The sequence below is a fragment of the Chiloscyllium plagiosum genome, unplaced genomic scaffold (assembly GCF_037043375.1).
Source record: "Chiloscyllium plagiosum isolate Xiang-an unplaced genomic scaffold, Cpla_swu_hap1 HiC_scaffold_9, whole genome shotgun sequence".
Classification (NCBI taxonomy): Eukaryota; Metazoa; Chordata; class Chondrichthyes; order Orectolobiformes; family Hemiscylliidae; genus Chiloscyllium; species Chiloscyllium plagiosum.
In genome coordinates this window covers 83,523,150-83,541,793 of record NW_028270147.1, presented here as the reverse complement: position 1 = coordinate 83,541,793, position 18,644 = coordinate 83,523,150, and the positions used below count along the sequence as shown (strand labels likewise).

At 42.5% G+C, this 18,644-nt stretch overlaps 1 long non-coding RNA gene across 1 annotated transcript in view; it reads right to left on the bottom strand.

The window, feature by feature from the left end:
• LOC122554605 (uncharacterized) overlaps window positions 1-18,644 on the bottom strand; it is a 391,415-nt gene that overhangs the window by 291,614 nt on the left and 81,157 nt on the right. Inside the window, exon 2 of the long non-coding RNA XR_015758199.1 lies at window positions 9,817-10,016. This is a non-coding gene — a long non-coding RNA (uncharacterized LOC122554605). The remainder of the gene's footprint in view (window positions 1-9,816; window positions 10,017-18,644) is intronic.

Below are 18,644 nucleotides of genomic sequence, written 5' to 3'. Positions count from 1 at the left end.
TACCTCAGCTGGAACTGGAATCAAAACCACGTGGCATTTATGTTGTGTTAGCTGTCTAGCCAGCTGAACTAAAAAATGATAAGGTGGCGGAGCAGGGCCTAAGGCTTTCTGATACTGGCACTGGAAGCCAAAGTCAACAAAGGGCAGGGGGACTGAGAGGTGTTCTAGCCCCACAGGACAGTACAAGACAAACTCTTAGAAGAAACTGGGGCCAGATCATTCTGGAAGCAAATGAGCAGTAGTTAAGTCCAGAAGAGTTGAATATAGAACTGTTAAAAGTGTAATGATCTGCTATGAGTGGTTACAATCGGTGAACTTGTTTCCAGATCATCAATTGCACCATGAGGCTCAACTATTGCTCAATTCACCACAACATTGGGTATGTCCTCGGAGGCCCAGTGAGGAGTAATGTTAGGCATCATGAAAACCCACTTAGCCCAGGGGTTCATGAAGAGCTCAAAGTCCTCCCTTTCCACGCTGGAAAGTATGTTCACCTCCATTCATGTAGTTATGGACCCCATCATGACACAGCGTTCCCAGGGCTGATATCTCTGTTTCCACTGTGGGATGGAATGGCTGAGGGCTCTAGCTCAGCATGAGGCCAAGCCAGGTGAACCCGCTGTCCTGGAGGCTCTGTCATACCTGGCTCTAGGTACTGGTGCTCAGCGGAACTCGCACTCAGCATGATGTGCTTCAGCAGCTTACCAGGATATCTGAGAGGCTGCTGTAGGGAAGCGACAGTGTCTCCACTGAGTGCCATCCTGCTGTCCTCTCTCAAGGTGGCACAGCTGCCACTCCACCAAGACCCTTGCCATGGCCTTATAGCCATCCTGCACAGGGGCCTTCCTAGTGCCATGTGCAGTTCCCCCTCATGGAAAGGCACCAGCCACTGCTAGAGCATCTCACCGGAGCAGCAGGCCGAGAAAGGTATACAGAGATAGAAGGCAAGTGAATGCAACAGGCCGATAGGTTGAGGTTTATGTTCGAAGTAATGCCATTTTAATCAAGACATTTGCTGTTGGAATATTTAATTTTGGGAGACTTTAAATTTCGCTTTGTTGCCAAGGTGACCAGGTTGTTGTTGGTTCAGTGAATGGGGATTGGTGGTTGATGTTTACTGGTGTCGTGGATGACTCAGCTGGAAAGGGCCTACTTTGTTTACCTAACAGATTTCCCCTCAGCTGGTTAGCAGTAGGCACCTAGAAAACTGGAACGCATCTCATGATGGTGATTGATGCTGGGCAGGGTGAGGCTGCCAAGACCCATGTGCTGGAGACTATTGCAGGCTTCCTCCAGAGTGACTCAGGCAATGGTTAGTGTTGTTGCAGTAGACTGGAGGCCTGTTCCCAGTGGTACTATCACTGCTGAGAGGGAGTTGTCATTCAAACGTGACCATGCAGCCAGCAGAGTTTTCTGGTCAGGTTGGTAACGTTCTTTGCTTTGCTACAGGAGCTGGAATGTAGATGGCACAGGGAACTGAATGAAGACCATGACCAGGAAACTGGGGATTGACCGTCATATTTCATTATAGCATACTAGCCAGATCCCCCTCCTTTCCCATTTCAGGGCAACTCAGAGGTGTTAACTGGCTTCGGCAAAGTGATCTGGTCAATGATACCCTACACTGAGGAGAGACTTGAAAATCTCACGAAACCACATCTTTCTCCCAGCTTCTCCTTCTCTCTGCCAGTCGACTCTCTATGGCTGGAATTTTCCTGGTCTCCTGGAGGCACAACTGGGAGCAAAAGAGCTAAAGTTGAAGGTGACTTGTTTCTAACACATTCCAACCTGGAACGGGTCTTGGTCTGGGAAGGGGTAAGTATTGGTCTTCATCACCCTGGAAACAACAGGTAAGCCAATCAGGGTCCATTGAAGACAAGTCCACAGCAGACTGGCAGATGGCTTGGGATACTTTCTAGCACTGTTTGATTTTGTTAAAGACTGCAGAGAGTAGCTTAACAGCAACTGAAGAACTTACCATTCCCACTTCAAGACTTCTGCACAAAGCAATTGCTCCCAGATGTGGGTGCATCAACATCCACTCGCCTCACAATGCATCATGGTGAAAAATGAGCAGCAATCAGACAGAACAGGGAAAACTACTGGAAAAGAGAGGAGGAGTGGGTGAAGGGCTCTCAGCAGGAGGCCACACACATCTGAAGTGCTCAGGAATGCTGCAATTACAGAGAAGGAACATTGTCAGCAGTAACTGTGAACATAACTAGTGGCAATCAATTTTTTAATTTGTTTTTTTTCAAGGCTATCTCCAGACTACAGCTGGAACATATCATAACTTTCTGTTCAGTAGGGGAGGTCACTGAGGCTTCACATTCAAAGGATGGAGTCCACTTCACCTTGAAACATCTCTGGCATCAGGTTCACTTGCAGGGCGCAATCCCACATGGGTCAGGGGTGCACAGAAGAGCAATCTTCTCAGAGATGGCCATTCTAGAAGCATCCAATTGCGATGCGTAAAGCAGCTAAGAGACGCAGCCTGGCAGCAGCCGCACAGGGAGAGATGCTGCTCCTGAGCTCAGAAGGTGAGGGTGAGCCATGGCAAAGGAGACATACACTGGGGACTGTGCTGACGGAAGACCACAGCTCAGCGTGCCATCAGGGTGGAAGAGAAGACCCCACGAGGGAACAGTCATGGCTCAGGCTCCAACCTTCACACTCCCACAGTTAAATAATGGATCTGGTAAGATGACGGACCACACTCTCTCTGACCTGTCCTGGGGAAGCCCCGGAATAAGCTGATGCCTTGACACCTTGACAAGCAGGGATACAATGATAGGCCAGCCGCTAGAACCCAAACAACAGCTAACATATAAGTTACTGATCCCTTTACGTAGTGTTGTTGGACAAGTGTCACAAGAGGGTTATTGCTAAAGTTTACTCCTTCCAGATCCCCGTTCTCCAGGAAGGTCTCCCCATGAGCTTTAAATGATACTGGAGTCTTCTTTGCTCTCTCCTGTGATATGAGTCAAGAGTGTGGTGCAGGATAAGCACAGCTGGTCAGGCAGCATCCGAGGAGCAGGAAAATCGATGTTTCAGGCAAAAGCACTTCATATTCCTAATGAAGGGCTTTAGTCCGAAACTTTGATTTTCCTGCTCCTCAGATGCTGCCTGACCAGCTATGCTTCTTCTGCGCCACACTCTTGGCTCTGATCTCCAACATCTGCAGTACTCACTTTTGCTGCTCCTGTGATATGTCTTCTACCCCAAGATAGATAATGATACATTATCGAAGATTCCAAGCTGCCTCCACCCTATCAAGGGACAGAATGAAAAGTCAGATTTAAAGTCCAGGCTTCTGCAGATACTGACCATAAAGAAAAGCAAGTGTTGAAAAACGTCATTCCCAGATCCCGAAATTCTTTCTGAAACTCTCGATGTTCTTCAGCCTCTCACGCATTTCGCTTCAGTTGATCCCAACTATGACTGTCTCTGGTTAGAAAAATATCTAGCTCTGCTCCACCCTGAACATGAGAACAGCGCTGACTCTCAATGCAATCGATCCAAATAAGCTCACTTGGGAATCCAGAGGACAGTCTGTAGAAAATGTCAATTGTCGCAGTTTTAGGCTGGAGGACACACTCAACATTTCCGAGGAGATTGTCTGTTTACACTTTTAAAGACCTGGATCAATTATTGACTCTGACTGAATTAAATCCTTCTTACAAAAACATTAAAAAATTTGAATTCCTGAATGCACAATTCAATGGATGAATGACTTAATCTTCACCTCCATGCTCTTCACAGGAAACAATGAATGTCTTAAAGTGATTTTTCTTCTGGACAACAATTGGGCTCCCATCTCTGTTTTATGACACCGATTTCCAATCCAATGCTCCCAATGGGTTGGAAGTCTCACTCAACTCAATGAGGTCGGGTAAAAGACCATATATTCAATCTTTTTCAAAATCCTCAACTGCAGGTCATCGTCGTCCATCCAAAATTAGATGTTGGATTCTTCCCAGACCTAGGCCATGGTTGCACGCTGGTGTTGCAACTCAATAAAAAAGGAACAAATAAAAACTTTGCAGAAAACACAGGACTTTTAAACACTTAAATCGTTTTCTGGCAACCGTTTACTTTTTAGAAAAAGTGATATATTCACCGATGACCACTACTGACATCCTGATGGCCACTGCTGGTATTTGTCACTTCTACCAGTCTGGGTAAGTGTTGTCTGAGATCATTCGTCATCAAGAATCCTCCTTTCTCTTGGGCCTATCTCGTGGTTATTGGTAGAGGATATACTACCGTCGAGAATCTGTGGAAAAGGCACTGTTCTTAGAGACAAGGTTTATAAAGCAATAGCAATGAGGACAACTACATTTGTGCAGGTGTATTTAATAGGACTTTAAGGAGCTGGGATAGATCTATCTTATCTCCACCCACAGACTATGTGTGGCATCTGTAGAATGGGTGAAGCCAATGTACTGTAACATGAGCATTAACACTTTCAGAATGAACGCCTTGCACAACACAAACCAACGAAAGTAAACCTCGCTTCCTTCATTCTAAAATTCATTCTTTGGCCTTTCAACCGAAGCAATCCCCCTCGGTAACTGATCTAAAAGATGGTATTCTCTCGTATTCTGTCATTTCCATTTACACCATATTCAAAGGACAATGCGACTTGAACAATGAACCGTGTGTGTGGGCTGAAAGGTCACAAAACATTACAGTAAATGCTTTTCTTTTTTCTTCAGGTGAGTAATGCTGGTAACATACATCTGTCTGAACCTCACATTTCTTAAAAGTAGCGTTATTAGGGATTGCTGCTTGGAAACAGCACAAAAAGACGTGTAGCGCTTGTTGCTCAGCACCAACCCGCACTGTCCCAGTAATGACAATGTGGTAAACGCTGCCGAATTTCCGTTTAGATCTGCAGCCCATGCTCAGTGGTCTGATGTAAGCTGCAGTCCAATGAGTTAATTATGCAAGGGTTGACAAACAGCGGTCACAGATTTCAGATAACCAGTGTGAGAACAAGAGGGGTGAGGAGATTCTTTTCCTGACGCAGTTACAGTGTGCTGTTTTGTAGATATATACCTCATTCATGTACAAATAAGCTGAAAGCTTTTGAGAGGCTTGGACATGGGGAAGCCACTAATGACCAAACTGCTCCATGGGCAACACTGTGACATTCAATCCAAGGCTGTTGACCAGCCACTGAAACTGGCATTGTCTGATAAGGCTATCTGTCCACATGCTTTACAAGTTGCCATCTTCTGACCTGACTGTTCCATAGCCTACTGATGTTGACCCTGGCTGGCAGGCATTGTGAAGTGCTTGCCTTTCCTTTATCAATTGCATTTGCAGTATTCGTTTTACCATTTGATCAAAGAATAAGTACAGTCCAATATTGTTTTCTTTTCACATCTTCCCATACCCCACTGATTCATTTTGGTGCTTTTAGAAGAGAGAAGCAACTTGTGTTTTTCCGTGCAGTCTTAGATGTGTGCACATTTTAAAATTAGGAACTGCTGGCCAGATCCCATTTTGTTAGCCCCTGACTAAAGTCAAAGCCACAAAAGGTACTGATAAGTAATAACTGAGCTGCCAGTGAATCAATGGGTGAATCAGCTCCTTGCATTAGCCTGAAAGCCTAAATTGCACTAGAACAGTAAAATCTCCCTTTCTACCACCTAAAGTCACAATATCAGTAAGAGGAAGTGTAGGCTTTCTCGCTGTTGAGCTGTGAGGTATCAGAGGTATTTGATGTCAGGGAAATGGATAGAGAACTTTGTCTCCACAAAGATCTGCTGGTCTTCTCCAAATGTTGTGTCAATGCTCATGGTGTTGTGAGCAATGCCAGGGGAGTGACCTATCTGGCTATGTCAGTACTGGGAAGACAGCTAAAGATATTTTAAGTTGTGACTGCTGGAGTAATGGAATGAGAGACAATTGTACGCTTTAGTTATATTTGTTTCAGAATAAAAATAAATCTTGTAATCAAATTTTCTTTACACAATAAATCAATAATCAATCAGTTGGGGTAGCATAGTGGCTTACGGCACCAGGGACCTGATTCCACCCTCGGGCAACTGTCTGTGTAGAGTTTGCACATTCTCCCCATGTCTGCGTGGGTTTCCTCCAGGTGCTCCAGTTTCCTCCCACAGCCCAAAGATATGCAGGTTAGGTGGATTGGCCATGCTATATTTTCCACGGTGTGCAAGGATTAGCCATGGGAATTGCAGGGTTATGGGGGAGGGGTGGGTCTGGGTGAGATGCTCTTCAGAGGGTCAGTGTGGATTCAATGGTGCAGAATGGTCTGCTTCCACACTGTAGGGATTCTATTAATAATTTTGTTTATGAAATGACACTTACTCAAAGTTGCAAAACAGATTAAAATTATGAATATAAGCATTAATCTTTTTAATGAATCAAATACTCATGCATACATACAGAAACATAGACCAGTTTAAGAAAATATCCTGAAGAAACCAATTTTTAAAAAATACTTTGGCCAAATAACTGTTAATTCTTAAAGAAAAAAGACAATGTATAAATTATTCCAGATGGTTTTCAGCCTGATATACATTGATGGGCATCACCAGACACATGTAGTTGTCACAAGGATACTTTCAGAAGTTGTTCGTTCAGAAGGACTGAAGAGAAAGTCTTCCAAAGCCTTTTGAGAGAACTAATTGCTGTATCAGATTGTCAGCTATCACACGGCACTTTTGAAAGAACTTTCTCAAAAAGGTGAGAAAGGAGGAGAAGTGACTTCTCTCTCAACAAGTTATGCCCGAAATATCTTTTCCAAACAACATTGACAAATGACAAAATCCCAGATAGCTACGACGCAGATATATGACTTTTCTATAAGCAAATCCAAACAGCTACATAGTCTACAAAGCTCCAATTGTTTATTTACCTCAATTATTCCTTTCTGTATTTTTTTGAAGTCCAGAGTGACTTTGTGATATCCTTTTCTTTAAAAAGTCAATGCATCTCTTAGTCTTTAAAAACGAGTCAATTTTCACCATCTTTTGCACACAATTGCTCAAAACAAAAATAATGGAAGCACCTTCATAATAAACAATCAAATCATTAACTTAGATCATTAACTTAGATAAGGATATTGATGAGAAGTCTTAAGATAAAAGCAGTATTTACTCATTTCATTTCCACATAAACCAGGGACAGCACAACAATTGTGACTACACTTTCAAAATACCTCATTGGCTTTGAATGTCCCACAGTTGTGAAAAACAATATAAGTGCAAATGGGAAAATGCAAACCTTTGTAGGGTAACACACACTTGAGTTTTGCAAATAATCCATTGCAAGGAATTGGTCGAGAATCGTGGTCTCAAATTTACAAGTTACCTCAGTTTTTCAATTCCCAGACAATCCAGACTGAGATCAGGAGAAACAAAAGAACAAAGAATGGGAATTTCGCATAACCTCTGATCAAGTGAAACATTTTACAGTAATGACATCCATTTAAATGCAATCAGAGTTGCAATATGGGGAGCATAGCAGCCAAGTTACACACAGCAAGGTCCTGCAACGAGAAATTAAGTCGATTTAAGAAGTGGTTTCCAAGCTACTGAACCAGCATATCTTTGAACTGTGGGAGGAAATCCACACAGACGCAGGGAGAATATGCAAACTCCATACAGACAGTCACCTGAGGTTTGCATTGAACTTGGGTCTCTGGAGCTGTGGGACAGTAGTGCTAACCACTGAGCCACCACGCCATTCCACCTTTTAATTCCATCTCAGAGGACAGTGTGGGCTTCAGTTTAACTGTCTATTGCAAAAGATTGCATTAGGGTAGAATTTCCTCAACATTGTGCTGGAGTGTCAGCCGAGGTGGTGTGCTAACATTTCAGGTGTGAAACTTGTTCCTGCCATTCAGAGAAGGGAATGCGACGACTGAACCAAGTCTGACAGGAAAGAAAATGCTTAGAAGTCTGTTGCCACTGAGAGGGTACTAGCTTGCAAGCCAGATGAATCAATGTTACAAAAGGACTTTGATGCTCAACACTGATCCTATACCTTTTCAATAAACTCCACTACTTTAATAACATAGGAAAGAATAAATTTCGCAGAGCAAACAGACAATTTTGTCCTCAAAGTGTTAGTAATTTGAGAATTTCAGAATCCCATCCATGATACTAGGCTGTGAGATAGCAGTAACCCATTTCCAGCCAGTAAAGATCAGATAACTACTTACCTATCCACAGTATCATACCCAGATAGAGTAGTTCTTAAGGCTAAAGGGTTCACAGGATATAGGGAGAAAGTGGGAACAGGGTGTTGAGTTAGCTGTTCAGGTATGGTCATATTGAATGGCAGAACAGGCTCGAAGGGCCAAATGGCCTACTCCTGTCCCTATTTTCCATGAACATAGAACTGGACAGCACAGGAACAGGCCCTTCAGCCCATGATGTAGTGCTGAACGTGACGCCACTAATCCTTCCTGCCTGCCCTTAGTCCATATTCGTCTATTCCTTGTACACTCATGTGCTTATCTAAAAGTCCCTTAAATGCTCCTATCGTATCTGCCTCCACCACCACCCTTGGCAGCATGTTCCTATGTTGTGTAATATCTTCATAATTTCAGATACAAGTAGTTAGGCAGCCAGTGTTAATTATATAATTATACTTCCTTGGGCATTCTTGGGATTAATTCACTGGTTATTGTTGTTCTGAAGCTGTCTTCTGTTGCATTAACTCCTAATGAGAGGGTTAAAGGAAATGGCTAATGACCAGACTTGGGATCTTGTGCATTTGCTAATAAGGAGTTCAGAGACATGCATAAAAAAACACAAACTCCATGATCATGAATATCAATCTGAAAATCATTTCAGTAAAGAATGCTGCGAAAGGAATGACAAAATGCGAAGTAAAATTTTCGAGGGTCAACCAGACATTAGTTAGAAAGTGCCCTGGCCTTGATGCTTCCTGCAAACATTCACTCGAGATGGTTGCAGGATGTAGCCTTGAGTGTGAATGAGATGTCAAATTGTCACCATTCTATTTGATAGTCTTCCAACTGTTAAATTTGCTACAACAAATACTTTCCTTTTCTATATATTCCAATGTATTACATACAAGGAAATGAGCTTTCATCTACTGTGAGATCTTGAAGAATATTTACAAAATACTAAGGAGTGTATAAGATTAGTCATAGAGTCATAGAGTCATACAGATGCACAGCACAGAAACAGATCATCAGTCCATCTCAGTCATGCTGACCAGACATCCCAACCCAATCTAGTCCCACCTGCCAGCACCCGGCCCATATCCCTCCAAACCCTTCCTATTCACAAACCCATCCAGATGCCTTTTAAATGTTGCTATTGTACCAGCCTCCACCACATCCTCTGGCAGCCCATTCCACACACGCACCACCCTCTACGTGAAAAAGTTGCCCCTGAGGTCTCTTTTATATCTTTCCCCTCTCACCCTAAACCTATGCCCTCTAGTTATGGACTCCCCCACCACATTGACAAGACCTTGTCTATTTATCCTATCCATGCCCGTCATGATTTTATAAACCTATATAAGGTCACCCTTCAGCTTTCGACGCTCCAGGGAAAACAGTTCCAGCCTATTTAGCCTCTCCCTATAGCTCAAATCCTCCAACCCTTGATTCACTTCAGTAGATTTGCATTATTATGAAAGAGACTGTTCGGAGGATTAGAAGGACCTGATAAAATAACAAGTCATAATGGTGAGACAGTACTTTTCATGAATAGTAGTCAAACTATAAAGGTTTATTCCTTATGATTAATCATAATTACACAATCTTTGACTAAACAGCTGAAAAATAAATGAGACACCTCCTACCTTAAATGCTAAAGAGCTTGTGTTGTGCTGTGGTAGTTCTCACTGCCTTTGATCTGGGAGATTTGGATAAAATCCCACCTTCTCCAGAACATCTCTGAACGGGTTCATTAGAAAATTTAAAAATACCAAAGAACTGTGGATGCTGGAAATCAGAAACAAGAACAGGAATTGCTGGAAGAGCTCAGCAGGTCGGGCAGCATCTGTGGAAAGAAATCAGAGTTAACATTTCGCGTCCAGTGACTCTTCTTCAGACTCTGGGGCTGACATATATTTCAGAGGAATCCTGTGAATGGAAGTAAGTGGCAATTATGGTGTGTCAAATTGTCTGGATAATGGCCATGAAAGTAAGATCCATGGACTGACAGAATGGCATGGACTCATGGAATTATATAGCATAAAAATGACCTTTTGACCTATCCAGTCTGCGCTAACCTATCTGCATTAATCCCATTTAACAGCGATGGCCCATAGTTTTGAATAAAGACAGTTCAACTGCTTATCCACGTTCTTTTTCAAGGTTGTGAGATTTCCTGCTTCATCTTCCCTCCCTGGCAGTGCATTCCAGATTCCCAACACCCTCTGGGTTAAAACAACTTTTCCCACATCCCCCCTAAACCTCCTGTCCTTACCTTATAATTATACCCCGTTGTCATTAATCCCTCAACTAAGGTGTACAGCTATTTTCTATCTATCTTGTACATGCCTATGGTATTTTACACCTCAATCACGTCCCTCCTCAACCTTCTCTGCTCGAAAGAAAACAATCCAAGCCTGTCCAGACTCTCGACATAGTTAAAATGCTCCATCCAAGGCAACATCCTGGTTGCACCCACTCCTGTGCAATCGCATCCTTCCTAAATTGTGATGACCAAAACTACATGCAGTACTCTAGCTGAGGCTTAACCAATGTTTTGTACAACATTAACCTCTCTGCTCTTATAATCTGTATCATGACTGACAAAGGCAAGTGTCCAAATCCTTTCTTAAGTACCCTATGAACCTGTCCTGCTGCCTTCATTGATCTGTGGACAAGCACCTCAAGATGCCTTTGAGCATCCTAGTGTCCCCCCATTCATTAACTACTTTTTATTTAGATTCCCTACAGTATGGAAACAGGCCCTTCAGCTCAGCAAGTCCACACCAACCCTCTGAAGAGTAGGCCACCCAGACCCATTCCCTTACCCTATGTTCACCCTTGATTAATGCACTTAACACTATGGGGCAATTTGGCATGGCCAATTCACCTGATCTGCACATTTTTGGATTGTGGGAGGAAACCAGAGCGCCTGGAGGAAGCCCACACAGACACAGGGAGAATGTGCAAAGTTCACACAGACAGTTGCCCGAGCTGGAATCGAATCCGGGTCCCTGGCACTGTGAGGCAGCAGTGCTAACCATTGAGCCACTGTGCCATTTTGTTACTTTTTCCAAAGTGCATCACCTTGCACTTATCAGGGTTAAATTCCATCTGCCACTGATCTGTCTATCTGACCAACTCATCAATCTTTTCCAGTAATCCAATGCTTCCTTCCTCACTATTAGCCACCTGGCCAATCGTTGTGTCATCTGCAAACTTACTTTTTGTCCCTTCCACATTCTCATCTATAATATTGATATAAACCAGGAACAATAGGGATGCAGCACTGGCCTCTGGATGCCACTAGACATTGGTCTTCAGTTATACAAAATGTCTTTTCCCACCAGCCTCTGTCTCCTATCACTCAGCCAATTTTAGACCTATCTTACCAAGTTCCCCTCCATCCCATGTGCTTTTACCTTCTTTGTCAGTCTGCCATGTGGGACCTTGTCAAATGCTTTGCTGAAATCCGTACAGGCTACATCACAGGATTCCTGATAAAGGGCTTATGCCCAAAACATCGACTCTCCTGCTCCTCGGATGCTGCCTGACCTGCTGTGCTTTTCCAGCACCACACTCTCGACTCTGATCTCCAGCATCTGCAGTCCTCACTTTCTCCCAGGCTACATCAACTGCACTACCCTCATCAACATACCCCATCACCTCCTCAAAAAACTCAAATTTGTTCGGCGTGACCTCCCGTGATCGATTAAAATGTGGAGAGCATATGGGAATGAATTTTGTGTCAGAAAACAATCATGAACTAAATAAAGTGTCTCGGATGTTGCAAGAAGGAGATTGTGAAATCGCAGTCTGGACAGTCACTAAAGAGGAAATAGCATTTGTGGCTTGAATTGATTGGAAAATAAATCTTGGAACAGAATTAATTGCAGATGTCCTCATGATCTTGAAGTCTTGGTTACTTCCGATATACTTAGAGTCATAGAGTCTTACAGCTATACAGCATGAAAACAGACCCTTTCATCCAACTTGTCCATGCCGACTAGATGTCCTAAATAAATCCAGTTCTATTTGCCAGCATTTGGCCCATATCCCTCTAAACCCTTCCTATTCATATACCCATCCAGATGCTTTTTAAATGTTGAAATTGTACAAGGCTCATGAGAAAAGAAAGAGGTGAGGCAAAGCAAAGTGAATGAAACAGTGACAGGGAGCTTGAAGATTGTACTGTGGCACCATATTATTCTAAGGTACCCGATAAAACAAGCATGGTTATGAGTTCTGAAGAAGGATCACTTGATCTGAAGTGTTAACTCTGATATCTCTCCATAGGTGCTGCCAGACCTGCTGAGCTTTTCCAGCGACTTCTGTTTTTGTTTGGCCGTGAGAGTTGATTTTTCTAAAACTCGTCTCAATGCATTCAGTTCCTGAAGCTAAAGATAGGCTGGTGGCTAAATGTTTTAAAGAGTAACCGAGCGATCCAGACTTCAGATTTGGCTGTCCATATCTCGAAAAGTTATTGTGAAATGTTCTTTTGGTCACATGATTATGGGAGTGTAGATAATTGTCTAAAAGCTGCATTTCTGCAGGAGGATAGCTTTCAGAGAGAATTGGAATTGTTGGAAGAGGCAACGATGATTCTCGGAAGAGGTACTTTCTTGTGAGATCTGCCCTGAATTAAGCCAGTTATGTTCAATGAAAGACCAACCTTGCAAGAGTTTATTAAAAACAAATTCAGATACCTTCATGATCAATCTGATGATTCCTTATGTAGTGTTCCTCTTACAAAATTTGCAGATATACTATTAATAAGATTACAGTTAGAATTTAGATTGGGAATTGAGCTCATGATGTGGTTAAATTTATTGGTTTAGATAATAAGTATGCTAGATCTGGAATAATTTAAAACAACAATCCTACTGAGAGTATTATTCCCATTCTAGTTCTGCAAGGAGATATTATATTTAAAGAAGAAACAGAATTATTATGAAGATTGATTTGCTCAGTTGAACTGGTTGTGCCCTTAGAGTAAGCCAGATGCTAATTTTGATTTGTTAGAGTTAAGTACCAAGGTGAAGCATCCAAAGTCAAATATCTTACAGCTAATACACAACATGCACTTGTGACTAAAAGAACACAAAACTGATCAATTTGAATAATATTTTCATATCTTAATCTTCCTGAGAAGTATTCCTGTGCAACTAGTTTCATAATAACCTATAGGTGATAATGGGAGATAATCCACAAAAGCCAAGAAATAAAAAGTACTTCAGCTGCTGGAACACTGGCTTTTGTCTAAGCAGTGGATATGGGACCATATATTTTGGTGAGATTCTGCGCAATGTAACATTTGTGGTTCACTATCCATAATTAATTGTTCCTGTGTGATAATGTATCTTCAATCAAAAATCTGAGTGAGAAAAGGTTGCAGATTGATCTTACTTGTATGAAAACAATTCACATGGAAGGATGTTTCTAAAATGAAATAGGTGTATGCTTGTCATCAGCTTACAATTGTCTCACATTGAGATGCTTTGCACAGAATTGGGAAGTGTTAGATTTTAAAATGTTTTGAAATTTCGTTTGTCTATATAAACTTTGATTTCTATTTTGAGAGAGGAGAGTATCTGTTTAATTATGTATTCATTTCTTCAGCTGGTGGGCATTACAAAAATGTTGGGATACACTTGTGCCCTATAAATTGAGCTGGACTACAACTGTGGAGGTGTTAGTTTGTAAATCTACTGTGGGCTGAGTTTTCCCAGAAATCGGCAAAGTGTCAATTGCGGAGGGTTTCGCACTGTAAGTTCCAGTGAGTTATCTCACAGGACCTTAAACTGTCAGCTCTTTAAGCACATATCAGATCACTTCAGAGCTCCTCCTATGTTAAACAGCAGAGGAAGTGCTCTGCACCACCATGTTTCTGGCTCTCTGCTGCCAGTGTAATGTGTAATGCCCAGTTGTGTACCAGGTCAAACAGTGCCAGCCAACCTTTACAGAAGCCACAGGGAGAGGGAAATGAAAGCATAAGGTTTCCAAGGGCAGACAATTCACTTCATTTTGAATACAAGATCACATTCATAAATATATTAGCACTCAAATCATCCCACGTCTAATGGACTGTCATTGTTACTAGTCAAGACTAGAGTGGTGCTGTCATTGTTACTAGACCTACAAGAACGAAGCTACAGAGGGTACCCATCCTTAGTGTCGCTATTCTTTCCCTCATGCCCTTCAGAGAATAACATTGTGTCATTGTTCAATGTGGAAGCATCCCATGATGCAAAGCCTTCAAACAGTTTTCGATGCTAAATTTTATAAAACAACAGGAAAAGTGAAGAAAGAAAAAAAGAAAGAAAAAATAAATGTTGTATTTGCTTCTGCTCCTGCCAGCTTCTTGCTTTTTGAGCAGCAACACATTTACAGTTATTGAATGTTGGGCTGACCCAACTCATATCTATTGGAACTGGGTGTCAGTTCAGACCTGTCAGGCTTGTCACACCTAATGCGGCACCATTCTATCCTTACCGAAAGGGATGTTCCTCCCACCCAATGTCCTCATTTTCCTCCTCCGAAGACTGCTGCCACTCTCGCAGTTCCTCAGCAACCACCACATCCCCTCTTTGCTTGCTCCAACTGTGCTGGGTGCAGCTTGCGAGGATTATGTGGCATACTCTGTCTGTAGCATGCTGCGAGTACCAACTACCAATCCCTCCTCAACACCGCGCATCGGCCAGTAGAGAAATCCAAGCATCAGAAGCCCATCTTCAGAGGACCTATTATCTGCTCCATGATGACCCAATAGAGAATGGGTTGCATTGTCTACACATTGTCCTCAGTCAGAGGGTTGTGTGACCCAGTCACCAGCCATGCTTATAGAGGGTTGCCCTTGTCACCCAGTAACCATCCCTGCATGGCTTCTGGCCCTTGAAATGAACTAGGAAAGTAAGAGTTCTCAAGGGAACAGGCAACATAGCAACTTCCAGGCTACTGACGCAGATCACTAGGATGTCGTACCAACAATCATAGATGACTTGTGCATCGACTGAATGAAACTCTTTCCTGTTGATGAAGTCAGCCACAATACAGTATGGCACTCTCAATGCAACATGTGAACAGGGTACAGTGCCCAGCACTCAGGGGAAACAAGCTATATTGGTAAAGCCTACTGCCTGGACTGTAGCACTGACTTCGGCACAGGGAAAGGAGGTGAAACATTGCAACCCTGCACTAATTGCATCGGTAACAACATCAGTACATTTGAAGATTGAGAGATCCCGCACAGGTCCCCAATGGAAGCAGCCAGTTGCATAGACATTTAGTGTCGTGGTCACCATGACAATCCACTGTGATAGGATGGCCATACATCACTGCAGGTCACAAATCACCCTCCAACATTTGACATAATTTTGTGATGGTGACATTGTGGATTACTTGTTACTTTGGTTAGACCCTCGGCATGTGACTCTTATACCTATCATGTTATCCCAGCCATTTGGTTTGTCTCCAACACCACCTTACTTTTAACTTTTTGTAATTATCTCTCTGCCTCAATTTAGTGGATTATAGGTCATCTGTTTCACTTGCTATTCAGTTGTTGACACTTTACTTACACCATCTGACACTTTTGATCAGCTGCAGAGACTTCATATTCAACATGACTTATTCTTCCCATGGGACTCACACCAACATAGGATGTTTCCACATTGAACCTTTTGATCTCTCTGCTAGAAATTCTGCGCCTATGTGCCTCTCTGCACTTTTACTGATGAAGGGGCAACAGTCATGACATTCCAAGGCATCTTTATGTAGTGGTGGCACCATATCTCTCTCATTGGGAGGAAATAGCATCTTGGACAATCACTTCTGTGTCTCCTGTACCTTTTCCACATCTTGCGGAAAATTTCAATTATGACTCTGTTCATGTGGAGATTGTTCAGTGGATGCTGGAGGTTGCTGCTGACTCTGGAATTGCTGGAAAGTTTATTCCTTAAAATGTCTTTGAATCCTAGATGCACATGGACACAGCAACAGTGACCCCTGATGTGACATTCAAAGGAAGATGCCTGTCTTCACTGACATCATCAGCATCTCTCAAAGGTACAACGTAGAACATTACACAGCGAATGTCATCTTAATACACTGGAAACATATATTTGTGCTAAAATGTAACTTTTCGGTACAAAAGCAATACTGCATTCTCAAAGGATAAAAGCCAACTTTCCATTGAAACGAATTATTTGTCGCAATATTAATCTCTTGCAGCTCAATTATAAACTTGTCAGTTCGACCCTACCATAATAAGATGTGCAGATTGATCCTTCACTCTGTCTTTGTTTTCCTGGTATTTTCACTTCCGTGAAGAGGTTCTGACTGATATTATTCATATTGTATTCCAGTTCACTCATTCGATTCAAATCAGACCTTTCAGTTTCATTTTAAAATTTTGTAATGATGCTTCAGCAATTTTGTTCACACAGATTGTTTCATTTTCAATTTTCGCTTAACATGTCAGCTTGTTATAACTGTTTCGTTTTCTGTTTTGGAATCAAAATCACTTTTCTTCTCATCATGCTGCCTGTTATTTTCCACTTTGGAAATGTCACGGAGCAAAGTAATCTTCTCCAGTAATGCATCCTTTCTGATGGGAGTATGTGAATAAATCAGTCAAAATTCCCAGGTTATTTCAATCTTAAGACAGGAATCTTTATAGCCCAAAGTCAAAGAAAAAGGTGCCTTTAATATAAAAAGAAGTTCCAAGGCAATTTAACAGCACAATAAAACATATTTCCAATTTCTTTGTTCATTTTAGGATTGTGTGGAATCATTTTCGCAACAGGCAATTCAAATTACCTTTATCTATTCTCTTCTTCCTCATGTTCTACCTACCATTCGCTTGAAACATTTAAAATATTCACCTCAACCATTCCCCAGATTCCACATTCTTCCCACTGTCTGGCTAAAGATGATTCTTCTGAATTCCCCTTTAGATTTTCGACATCCTTATGATTTTCATGGTTTCCAGCTTTGCTCTTTCGAGACAAGAGATTCGACAAACATTGTCTGTGTCTCTTCTTTTGAAAATTTCCATAAATTTAATGGCATCTATTAGGTTAATCTTTAGCCTCTACTCTGAAAGAAAGAAATAAGTTGAAACTTTATTGCTGGAACAGCACAGCAGGTCAGGCAGCATCCAGGGAACAGGAGATTCGACGTTTCGGGCACAGGCCCTTCTTCAGGAATGAAGGGCCTGTGCCCGAAACGTCGAATCTCCTGTTCCCTGGATGCTGCCTGACCTGCTGTGCTGTTCCAGCAATAAAGTTTCAACTTTGATCTCCAGCATCTGCAGACCTCACTTTCTCCTCGAAGAAAGAAATAAACCCAGCCTGTCCATCCTTCTATTGTAGCTATAATTCCACTGGTCAGATGTCATTCTTATAAATCCATTTTTCACCCAGTCCTGCATCCATCTAATATTATAACCAGAACTGAACACAATGCTTGATTGGCACCCAATCCATCAATTAAAACATTCACTCTTTCCATAAGGCAGCACAGTGGCTTAGTCGTTAGCACTGCTGCCTCACAGCGCCTGGGACCTGGGTTCAATTTCTCTCTTGGGTGACTGTGTGGAGTTTGCACATTCTCCCTGTGTCTATTTGGCTTTCCTTCCATAGTCCAAAGATGTGTAGGTTAGTGGATTGGCCAAGCCAAATTGCCCTGTAGTGACCAGGGATGTGCAGGTTAGGTGGGTTAGCCATGGGTAATATATGGTGTGAGGGATAGGGTGGGGGACTGGATCTGGATGGGATGTTCTTTGGGGCGTTGGTGTGGACTCACTGGGCCAAATGGCTTCTTTCCGCACCGTCATTCCATGATTCCACCATCAATGCACAGTTGCAACAATGTATGCCATCTACTGCAATTCATCAAGGCTCCTTCGAGGGCACCTTCCAAATCTTCAACCTCTAACACCAGGATAACAAGGACAGCAGATTCATGGGAACTTTGTGCACCATCCTGACTTAGAACTACATCATTGTTCCTTCATTATCATTGGTCAAAATCTAGGATGCCCTCTCTAAAAGCATTGTGGGTGTACCTCCATCAAATGGACTACAATGAGTTATGAAGGCAACTCACTACGACCTCTCATGAGCAACTACGATGAGTGATGTTAGCCTTGCTGGTGGTTAACCTAGGTCACAGTTGGGGTACTGTGTGTAGTTCTGTTCACCACACCAAAGGGAAGGATGTCACGGCAAAGGAGCAGGTGCAGAGGAGACTTACCAGGATGGAACATTTTAGTTATGAAGAAAAGTGAGATAAACTCAAGCTGTTTTCCTTTGAGCATTGAAAGCTGAGAGGAGACCTGATGACATACAAGGTTCTGAAGGGCATTGGCGGGATGGATAGAAAATAGCAGCTGTTCCCCTAGTTGACGGATCAACAATAAGGGAGCATAATTTTAAGCTGAAAGGCAGGGGATATAAAGTGGATTTGAGGAAAG